Below are 12,574 nucleotides of genomic sequence, written 5' to 3' on the forward strand. Positions count from 1 at the left end.
GCAGCTTGGATGTCATGAGCAATGAATGGCAAACTGCCGCATGAGGAGGTTATCTTCCCATCAGTGTATCTGGTTGTTGGAGACAGTAAAAGGCATCTTATCTGAGCTACACTATAGACTCATCTGACATGCGGTGGCCTGGTTAGTTATTCCAGATATTGTCATAACTGTTGGAATTGTTCTTAGATGGAAAAAGATTTGTAGGATTTTGTTCATCTGCTCATGTTTGTAGTATAATTTAAAAATACTAGATGTCTAGATAAATAGAACAGAAGTATCTGACAGCAGTGAGAGTCAAGCTAAAAAATGTGGAATATGATTTCAAGACTCATCTGAAAGGTGATATCTGGCCATTCTAAAACTCCACACACCATATCATCAACGTGACTAATGAATTTCTGTGTTTTTAAGCAGCATTTAGCCCTTTGACATGATGTCAGATCAGATAAGTTGTATATGGGTCATGACCAGCTGGAAAACCTACAAATAGCCACCAGCTAAGTGCTGTGAATCCATAAATTTGGCACTAAGCTAAAATTTAGCTTGCTAGTTCATGGTAAACTCTGGGATTCACAAACTGCAACTATGAGGGTGGCAAAATCTTTTCCTGGTCATGACCCACCATGCCAGATTTGATTCCTTCTTCTTTCTGTGACCCTGTATAACCCAGCTCCAAAACCTCCGGTCCCCTCTGTGAGCATGAGGTAAGTGGTTCCAGACTTGGCCTTAAGGAAAACTGTCAATCAAGCTGTGGGAATCTGGGCTGCGTTTCGTCATCGTCCGACTGTCCCCAAAACATCATCTGAAGGAGACAGTGAGCAGGAATGTCATCTGAATCATCCTCTGCTTTCTGACTGCCTCACTAAAAATAAACTTGAGCCAGTCTCCTTAAGATTGATCTTTTCCAAATTCCTTCCTTTGTATTATGAACCTGGATATTTTCTAGAAATTCCACAGAGGATTTCACAATGGCTGCATGTCTGGTCACCCACTGTCACTCATCACATTTATCTACCTGCAATCTGTTGTCTTTCTCCCCTGTCATTCGTCTATCTACCTGTGTCATCTCTGTCGTTACCACAGGCAGAATGAGGGTTCGGGGGGGGCTACTGTTATCACTGCGCTGTCACCAGATGCGTCAGTTCAGTTCAGTCAGAGAGGATTCGGTTACGCTTACTGGAAGGACTTAATGGTGACTGCACAACATGGTGTTCATTTTTCAAATTCTGTTGTGACCGTACATACATGCATGGTCTGCTTTTGTTGGCAAAACTTTTTTTCGGAATGAAGAAAGTAATTTTGTATTTTCAACAATTTTATACATTAAAAATAATCACTTCCAGTTTCACTAATTCACATTTTCTGGATCTTTGAACAAATAGGGTTTTCTCAACATGGAACTCTAGATGTTCAAACATGTCATCATTCTGAGTATCTCCATGTCAACTTAAATATTATAAACAGGAAATATTTAAACTTGATGAAAATTGCAGTTGCAGTTTTTCAGCTACATTACAGCAGCTTGTACTTCCAAGGTACATTTCATAGTATGGCTTTTTAAAATGTCATTTATCCCCAAATTGTTGTGAAACCTATCTGGTCATGGAAATAGGGGGGAACAGCTAGCCTGGCTCTGTCCAAAGGTAACAAAATCTACCGAGCAGAACTGAGCAAGTTCACTAATTAATATGTTATATCTTATTTGTTTAATCTGTATAACAACCTGTGGTTTTACATGGGTTTTGTGCCAGATTACAACATTTCTTTTTTGAACAGAGCTGGCTGTTATCTCCTGTTTCCAGTCTTTGTGCAGAGCTTAATTAAATGGCTGCTGGTGGTGACTTCATGTTTACTGTATAAACATTACAGTGGTATCAATCTACTCATCTAACTCTTGGCAAGAAAGCAAATACAATGTTATTACCAGAAATGCCAAACGGTTCCTGTGTCAACCCCTTTGAAATAAATGAACATTTTAACAAACAAAACAATTGCCCTATTCATAGAAAGCCTGTCCAAGAGTAACTGAGCACAGCGCCTCAAGCCTACCTGCACATAAGTCACTTTACAGAGAAATACATAACTCAGAATGACAAGTGGACCTTCAAGGGTGAGATGTGGTATGACACAAGAGAAGCTTAGCCAACTAATTCAACTAATTCAGGTATTTTTATGAGAGGAAAGGTTCTGAGTGAATGGAGTGGAACACAATCTTTCCTCATTTCTGGAATTCCTGCCACCTCCAAGAGGTAATTGTTGAATGAAGTAAATCAACAGTTGGTGCCCCCCACAGGGACACTCACATATACACACAGTTTTCCATCTCATTGGTGTGTGTGTTTTTTTTTTTTTAGACAGGCGTGTGACACAGAGTGAGTACACTGGTTAAAAGTTAATCCCATTAAGTGGATGTGCTGTTGCTCGCTAAAGGCACATCTAACCTCTCCATTCACACACACAGGCACACACAAAGCACAACTCCTATGGTGTTACCTCTCAAACAGTCCTAATTAGGCTAAGGACACACATCACATCCGGCGCGCTACCTCCAACCTGCACAGGACCTCCAGCAGTTAAGCTACCATAGCTGGCATACCTGAACACTTTGTCAGGCACTTGAACCCCTGAGAGCTTCGCTGTTTAACTCTTGAATCTTTGACCATATTAGGTTGGGTGGTCGTTAAGCTCAACTCAAGTAGATGGAAGTCGCCACATCACTGCCTGCTGCTTCCTGTCGCGTCCCCACTCCTGAACACAATTGCTGAACATGTCAATCACTGCCTAGCCAAGAGACACACATGTCAATCATATAAATCATGATAATATTAATACATTTTCTTGATAAAGTTTATTTACTTATTTATAAACTTTTCAGGGTACTCAGAGACACTTTACATAAGTTAAAAAGATTATAAATGATCCTGATGCTGATGGGATAGTCATAGTTTTGCAGCTATTATAAGCCATAGTATTGGATCAAATTTGACCTGATGATAGAAAAGTTGGGTATCACCAAAGTTAACATCTGTTCAAAATTTCCTGGCAATCCATTCAAAAGTTGTTAAGCTATTTCAGTTTGGACCAAAGTGGTGCAAACCAACTGACTACTGTGGCTAAGTGAGGTTAGCATTGATTATTATTCAACAAAAAATGTTCTGCAATTCAGTAATACAGTTTACCCTTATAAACATTTGGGTGATGCCTTAATTCATAGTGAAGTGCACATAAAAGTTCACCTCGGGATCAATCCTGTCATCATTTAATGTCACATCTCTATCCGCATTTCTCTGTGATTGTGTGCCATTATACTGAGTATTCACTACCAAGAGGGTCAACACTTAACCTCTAAGCTAGTGTTTGGCCCCTTCAAGCAGCTTCATCCACACTTGCAGCGCTATTTCAATCACTTCTGCAGTTTAACACCTGACTGTGTCTATGGAGTGGAGTTTCCCCCTCAGGGCTGTAAGACGGTGAAATCCCAAACTCAGCAGCAGTGTTGTTTTGTGATCTGAGAGATCACTGTGCAACTTAAGATTTAGGATTTGGATCCTATGGTGGCTAATGGCAGCACTCATTTCCCATTGTTACTAATGAGGTTCAGGACAATGAAATACAGTGGACAGATAAGTGGAAGTAATCTTGGCCTAAGAGTTTCTATGACACTGTTATTATAACTCAAATCATTTATGACTATCAAACAATAAAAACTCCATTCCAAATCCCAAGTGTATGTTTGAAAAGTAAGTTGATATAATAATGTATTAATAAAATGTATTCTTACTTGTCAAAACCTGGTTTTTTCTACATTACCCACAAAGCAACTTGACTACCGACGGTTTAGTCAGAGATTCGGGTGTGTTATCTTTCTAGCTCCACATCCCCTGATTTCTTTTTTAAGTTTTAGACTTGTAGTTTTGAATCCAATCAATGTCGCCTCACTTGAGGCAATTCATCAGGCTTTGTGCTGCTCTCTCAGGAGCCACAAAAGGCTTTATACAAATGTTTTTTTCATATATGCAGTAATATTGCCCAAGACCTGTAAACAGACTTTGATGTGTAAAATTGTTGGAGTCCTCCTTTAAAGAGACATATTTGAGTGCAACCGCTCTTAGATGATTGTTTAACGTTGGTAGTGGTTTGAGTTTTTAGACTGTGGGGAGACAGTTTACTTTCTTTTTTTTCTATTTGTTTTGTCAAAGGAAGGTTTCAGTTTGAAAAAGTTTAACAATTTATTTTATTACAATTTCAGATTACTTCATGCATGGATTAAAATTCCTCCTTTCGTAGCTAAATTAAAATTAACACTGACAGAAGTACAAATGCATATGTACAGTATTAGCCGTTGATCTGTGACCACCTATAGGACTGCTCCCTTTCTACTCCATCTCTAGATCTTAAAGTGATTACCTCACTCTTTAGGTTAATACTAAACCTCTCTTATATGACACTGTCTAATCTTTAAACCTTTGCTGGCCCGCACACCTCCATGCAGGATCACTGCTCCAAAGCACTAAAAACAAAAGGGTGTTTTTTAAATGGGTGCATTTTAAAGCTATAATATGTAGCTTTACACTCATTTGCTCAACACAGATGACGGATTCATTTTGTGTTGAGTTTGTGAAGTTTTCATTTACTTACTAGCTAATGTAAGCAAATATACTATTTACAGAAGTGATGAATTTTGATTACAGTGACTTTTAGCTGAAATCCGTGATGTTTTTGGTTAAACGTCTTTGACCCAGTTTACAATTTTATGTATGTGAGTGATAGTCATGCACTGGTATGTGAGGCTCGTGAGCTTTGAAGTGCGAGATGATTTCAAATGCAAACTCACTTCCCTGACAGTTATGTCATTTATTTGTTTCAGCATGGTTTATGAGAAGCAGCTACCCATTCCTACAAGTACACACTAGACGCTCTCTCTGTGTATCTCTCTGTGAGTGCATTGGGGGGGTTAAACAAATGAGCCTTTTGGCTTAGAGCTTACTGGGGTGAGCTAAAAAGCAAACATCAGGCATTTAGGCAAGTTGAAAACACACACATGCACCAAGCAGATAGAATGACGGATTGGGGGGGGGGGGGGGGGGGGGGGGGGGGGGGGGGGTCTCACTGGTATGTTTCAGTCTAATAAAGGAAGTAGCTTGTCAACTATGCATGATATCACATTACCAATCTTTAACATTCATCAAACACTTGTGCTCCCTGGAGGTTACTTTGAATTGAATGTGTGACAGTGTGTATGCTGTGTGGATGGGCAAAGGTTTTGTGTGTATAGTTACCTGTAAACTTTTTATGCATTTTTAAAAAGTATTTCAAGTAAAGAGCCAACATCCCTCCTCCTCCATCTCCTCCTCCTCCTCCTCCTGCTCCTCAGGGTTCTGGCCTCAGGGAGGAAGTGTGTGACAGCACGTAGCTCCTGGACCATACTGAGGAATGTCTCACACAGACACACACGTGTACGCACGAACAAACACACAAACACACACACACACACACACACACACACACACACACACACACACACACACACACACACACAATTCGGGGGCTATGTCAGCCAAGGGCAAGACAGGAGAGAGGAGGGAGGAGGAAGCAAGCAAGGAGAGGAGAGGAGAGGAGAAAAGAGACCTCGGCTTGCACTCTCGCCTTGGGAGGCCAGGGAGAACAAATGTCTTTGACAGTCCAGAAATGAATTTTCCTGCAGTTGTTGCAACTGCAGCCAAATACGTCAAACCTTCCCTCCAGTCCCCCGACCACAGCATGTCAAAGACAGATAAAATATTGGGAAAATACTTTATTTGAAATCTCTTTGAAGGTTCCCAAACAGAGGTGTCCTGCGGGGGTCTGGTGTCTTTCTCTTGCAGATGAAGTGTTCATTTCCAAACCGCTAAATAAAAATATTTGATTTGGTATCCACTTGGTAAGAGTACAATCATTTTGTCCATCAAGGACTCATTATTTAAAACAATTTTTTGTGATCAATCACTGGACAGTTCTGTTCCAAAATGATGGATTATCTCCTTTCTGCCCATTTGAAGCTGAATCTCTGAGCATCTTTTTGTCCCTGCCTACTTAGAAAGCTCCCCTGGGTGGTCAAAGAATAATAAATACTCCTCCAATGCCACTGTCATTCACTCAGTCATACATATGTACATGTGGTCAGAAGTAACACATTACTTTTCTTTGCATCTACCAGGTCCTCTAACATTAGAAAAATATATTTTCCAACATGTCTCATATCTCCCTTTACACATAAACCCAGAGGCTTTAGAGGTGAGAACCTGGCTCAGATAGGCAAATGAAACCCAATGAGAACCATATGTTACACACATGGATTCTCTCTCTCTCTCTCTCAGGCACAAATGAACATTTAACCACACAAACTCCTCATAGCTGTGTTATGTTTCAGATGATATATGCACGGAATATATATATACACAAGGCATAATCAGCAAACTGGCCCTCATAACATATAAGTAATGATATATACGGTGATGATGCAATGCTTTCCTGTCAAACTACGCCCAGTGGAAAGTGAACGGCCTTAACTAATGCTCACACAATGCTGTCCAGCAGTAAACCAAGGTCCCACAGGCTCAAGAGAGAAAACAAGTACAGATTTCAGCCAGATAATGCGGTCATTATTTTCTTTGAGAAGAAACAAAACAGTTTGAGGCCGCACAAATGTGTCTGGCAATTTCATGGAGCCCTGTATCAAATCATATTGATTTAATATGTATGGTTTGGAGTTCAATGAGTTAGTTTGATTCATCTTTTTCTGCATTATATCTGTTGGTCTGATACTTAACCATGCTCAAGAAACTACCATGAGTTCCACATATGCATATATATAATGCATCGCAGATATAAGTTGCTTGATGACAGCAAATGTATTAAAAAAGTCCAGGAGTTTCCAGTGTTTGTGTGTTTAGAGCTCAACAGTTTGAACTTATTACTCAGACTTGGTCTGTGTCAATCGCCAAAGGCACAGTTACAGAACATAATCCAGATAATGAAGAAAAAATATTCAAAGAGTACTATTTCTCTCATCTGCGTGATCATATTATCACAAGCGGACAACCCCTCTTCAAGCAACATGAATCATAGAAAAATGGAGAAGGTAGAAAAGAGCTCAAAACCAGATGTATAAGCATTAGTTGCCTCATTACCACTGCTTCAAAACTGACTAGGGACAAGTTTAAAGCTGCGCAGGTTTGGCTCTGTCCACTTGGCAGTAAAATGCATTTTGGAGGATCCACTAACAATGGGCAGCATTTTTGTTTTGGGCATTTTTTGCCATTATCTGCAAGTGGACTGCCAATAAAACAGCAAACAGCAACAAAGGTCTTAAGTCACAATCACAGTAACTTGATCACCAGGTTACCAGAAGTCCCACAACAAGAAAGCCTTGAACCCCTAAGATGAATATTTTTGATCAGATCACAGACACAAACACAAGTCATCAGATATATATTTTTTCTCAACTGTATGGTTATATCCAATTTTCTTTCTTCTTTCAGTTTCTCTGTAAAGATTTATCAAGTTGGCGAAGACTTACCTCAGTTTTCTTGCTGTATGTGCGTAAATGTGGATTATTTTTAAGTTTGATCTGATGCCAATATAAAGCTTCAGCTATCCAAATTAGTCAAATTGATGGATGGATATCTTTCAAAGCTGTGGTTTTTTTTAGTACAAAATTCCCTCTTTCCATTGCAGCTGAACAAGGAAACACAAATACATTTCATAATAAAAGACTGTTAGTTTTAGCTCATATTATATTTACACAAACTTTTAAATGGACTGAATTTTGCCTTCCATCACTTTAGGAAGGGAAGTATTAACGGCCCGTATGAACAAGAAAAGTGTAGATAGAAAGAAAAAATCTGTTACAATTTTCATATGGGCACCTGACTATTACTAATACACACAAGTATTGGCTTGATTTCAAGGTTTCAGGGTTACGATAAAAGCCTTGGTTGGATTCATATCTAGCATGCAGACATGAGTGTGGTATCAATCTACTCTTAGCAAGAATGAAAATTAACTTAATTTGCAGAATATTCCTTTAACAGGAATTTGTCTCAATGCTATACATTCTTTTTGCGTTACATGGCAGAAGGCCACCCTGCTGCATATTGACAGCTAATGCATCACTACATATATAGGTTAGAAAGACAGCAGGACCTCACATGGACAACAGGACCTCACAGAAAGGCAGTAAGGAATCTTGCACTGTAAGACATGTTTACTAGCTGTGGACTCTACTATACTATATGTTCCACCGTCATCTCTTCAGCCCAGGTGGGTATGGTAAGCTTGAATTAATCCATTCAACATGTGTGCTGTGTATGTGTGTGTCTGTTGGTGTGTCTTGGGGCTCTAGAGGTTTATCTGCGCAACACGTGCCAGGGAAGTTCTGTCATCACCTCCGTGAAGAGTGGAGGAGAGAGGGAGAAGAAGGGAAGGAAGGGAAGAGCGGAGACAGATGGAGGGATATCAGGGGAAGGAGAAGCTATAAAAAGAGTAAGAGAAGGAAAGAGGGAGAATAGGAGGGATAACGGGTGGGACATATAGAGTCGAGGGGAGGGGCTGAAAGTCTCAAGAGGGTGCATCAGAGAAATCTTGGCTTGTATCCACTGAACATGCCTCCTCTGTGCCTAGCCCATCTATCACTCTGTGCCTCCCACTTTCTCCCCCTTCGACTGCTGCTTCTCTCATCCCTCTCTCGGAAGCATCGAAAGCAGCATTGAGCCAGGTCCAGACACTCATAATCAGATTCTGAACCACTTTATTTGCCAAGTGCAACAAATGTGCAAGAATTTGTTTTGGTTTAGAGAAAGCTGGAGAGACACATCAACAAATAATGAATAAGATCGAGTAAATATTGAAACACTTGGCATGGGGGCATCCGGACGGTGCAGACAGTTTGCTGTATATCATTCTGAAAATACACAAATTCAAACACTGTTCTTATTTAGACGGTAGTTATGCAACTGCAGAGAAGATTTTGAATGTCACAGGTAGCACTGGAGAAGATTTTTTGTTATTATTTTTTGAGAAGCATTGCTTCTCTTGAGATGGGTGGAAGGAGTTGAGCTCATCCGTCTCCTCTTGCATTTTACCAACTGCACACTGGCTGCTATCTATTATACAGTTTGTTTCTGGTGTTTTTTAGCTATTATTTCCGATGCTGTATATTATCAGCAAACATTTCAATAAAGTGTTAAATTAGATTTTATTTTATGTTAAATGCCATCATTTCCCCCCCTCCACCTGCACACATCAGCTCAACAGTTTCAAAAGTCAATAACTTCACAGTTCAACTTACAGTGAATTAATACCAACTCAGCAGAGAAAGAGTAGAAGTTCCTAAAACAGTGATTAGTGAGTAGAGAAGCACCACTTTATCCTAATTAGCTGGGGCTAATGGTAAAGTGTGTCAATGATGTAACGCTACACCTGCCAGAGCTCTCCTGAGACTGCTGATGGGTGTAGAATAACACACTCACAGAGCAGGCTCAGGTGTGTGTGTGCATGCGTGTGTGCATGTGGAGAAGAAAAAGAGACGGAGAACTGTTCGAAAGGCTGTTTTTCATTCACCCACAGTCCCACAGTGCACCTCCTGACAAACTATCTGTAAGTAAAGGGGCCACCCGCGGAAACCCATATGTTGTTTACAACCTCATCGCTGCAGCACAAGGAACACAAAATTCTTGTTTAACTGAGTCTGCGTCTTGTCGGATCATTTCATTTCAGCTCAGTGGGAATCCAGAATTATTTGCATTTGTACTGTGGACATTCTGCTAACACCCCAATTACAGAGATTTATGGCAGATGAGCAAAGTAGCCAAAACAGCTCAAACTGAGTGTGAATACTTGGCTCCTAATGGCAACAAATGGGAAGCTGTATAGCCTGAACTTGTGACCTGTACAGTATGTTACAGGAGAGTCTGTTTTGTCCATATAAATTATGATTTGCCATTTGTTATTAGAGATCATTAATTCCTCAAATACATAATGATTATAATATAAAGTAATATTTACTTATGTCTAAAGTACTCATACTCAATAGGTGGACTCCAGTCTGTATTCGGACTGCATAACTAGGACCAAAATTTAACTGCAACCTGACCCTGAGTGCTTATGAGTGACACATTGCTATCACATCACCTCACCTGTCATCAACTGTCATCATTCAAATGCCTGCTTGTCGCCACAGTTATCAAGGCTGCTGTGGAACGTAGGAGCTCTGGTTGTCAAAGTTAAATGGCTTCTTCAAAACTAGCTGATACAAAAAAAAAGGTTGACTGAAAAATATGCATTTAAGGAAGGCTGGACTGAAAAATACAATGACATCAGACATGCCTGTTATGAACAAAACTATCCCAAAAACATGGAGGTAAGAACCACAAACGTGAACCAGTTGATGCTGTGATATCAAGGCTCCAGGAGAATAATTGTAAAACTCTGCAGCAGATTCATTAATAATCACCAGTGTCTCTACCTGGCCATCACATCTTTTTAAGTTTAAGTACCTGGTTACACAATGACGGTGTCACCTCTCACATTTATACAGAAATGCTGTTCATGGACAGAACATGAATCTTTGTACTGAAATATCATGCAATGCACCCTCACTGGACCTTTAATGCAGTAACAATGTATTAAGTGAGCCTCTAAGGCTTGTACTTGAGTAACACTGGTCTAAAGGGTTAAAAACAGTGGACATTTCTACCCATTAATCACAATTTTCAAATAATGACTATCTGATTTTGTACAGAAGCTTTCCATTTATGATAAGTCCATTCCCTTTGCGTGAGCTGTGTTGCTGTTAATCACTCTACATTAGAGTCCAATGAGGCATGTAGCCACCAGAGCAGTGCCATGCTGCACTGTGCTAGCCAGCTGTGCTCCCCTCAGCTGATACTTACAGGTTGCACAAGCTCTCAGGAACAATCAACAAATGGAGAGAAGTCGCCGATGCCGCCATCTAATCATGTCTCCATATCATTAATAGGGGCTCTTAATGCGAACACTGTCTGCAAACGCTGATGTCTGCATGCAGGCGCACAGACGTAAACATGTACGCACATATGTATATGGCGCGCCACCATCAATTTCTGCAACCAAGCATGGCATCACCACCTCCTCAAGTATGTAAGAAAAAGTGAGACTAAATGCTGCTTCTGCTCAGGTTATTTCACACGTATTTTGGTTGATCATACCCCCAACTTTTTCTGTTTTATGAAAGCAAAAATGGTTTGTTTGACAATGCTTGGCCTTGTGTGAGATGGCTTTTGTGTGGGTTTGAAGTCATGGGACTTTGAAGTGAGCACAGATGAAGAAGCAATAAACAGAGAGAGAGAGAGAAATATACAAATAGACAGAGATCGAGAAGAGGAAAACCCATCAAAACCAATGAACTTTCTAACTTTAATCAAAGAAACTGCTGCATCTGCACTGCACCTGGTTTCTTCCTGGTCTGGACTCGTGTGTGTGTGTGTGTGTGTGTGTGTGTGTGTGTGTGTGTTGTAATGACTGAGTGCCATGGCTCCTTACTGTGTTCTTGCTAGCTATGACTCAACGTCACTGCCGCACCAGGCTGCTGCCTTGGCATTACACACTCAGCCAGCATGGCAGCCAACTCCCACAGAGTGTTTTGTGTGTGTGTGTGTGTGTGTGTGTGTGTGTGTGTGTGTGTGTGTGTGTTTGTGTGTGTATGTGTGTCTGTCTGTCTGTCTATGTGTGTGTGTTGGAACGAGTTAGAGAAAAGAGGAAAGGTAAAAAAGAATTTACACAGAGAAAAAAGGAAAAGAACCAACAAAAATTATGTTTCTCCGCTTCCTCTTTTATGAAAGGCGCTTTTTAAATGAAGCTTTTAAGCTGTTTGAAAGAACATAGCCATCTGTGTGCAGCAGCAGGGAAGACAGGAATTGAGATAAAACCTGCTGCTGAGATCAATGAGTCCCCAAGGACCAAAGCTATCAGAAGACGCCCCCGTGGATAAGCTCTTAATTTTATCCCAAATGCTATTCAGCCTGCACCCTTTGGTTTATATCTAATTCTGGTTCATTTCCTTGAGGGGGATTTAAATGTTGTTCAGAATCAGCTTGTATTTTTGAGCAATGGACATGAAAGGAGATGTGCAAATGGGCAGCACAAATAGTTTGATTTAATGCCAAGTACAGAGGTGTTTAACTACGATGCAATCATGAAGAGAAAATATACTTTATTTTTTAACTGAAACCTTAGATTTTGTATTATTTAAAAGAAACAGCTTGGAGCACAGCGTGAAAAGAAATAAAGGTCAGAGATGGTTCAGTGCAGCAGCAGGACTTAATGATTAATTTACCAACAGATGACAGGCCTACAGGATATACACAGATTACATAAGGTTAGAGATCCCTCCATCTACACACAACGGTGAGAGACAGTGTTAATGATGAACTGGTGTTGTCTGCAGTTAATTAGCTGCTATGTACCAACAGTGCGTGTGTGTGTGTGTGTGTGTAACTGAGAGACTAGGAGTCACGCCACTGCGGACTCACTGTAGTGTCATGCACAGGCAGCTAAG

This window comes from Scomber scombrus, chromosome 22, assembly GCF_963691925.1.
Source record: "Scomber scombrus chromosome 22, fScoSco1.1, whole genome shotgun sequence".
In the NCBI taxonomy this organism is placed as follows: domain Eukaryota; kingdom Metazoa; phylum Chordata; class Actinopteri; order Scombriformes; family Scombridae; genus Scomber; species Scomber scombrus.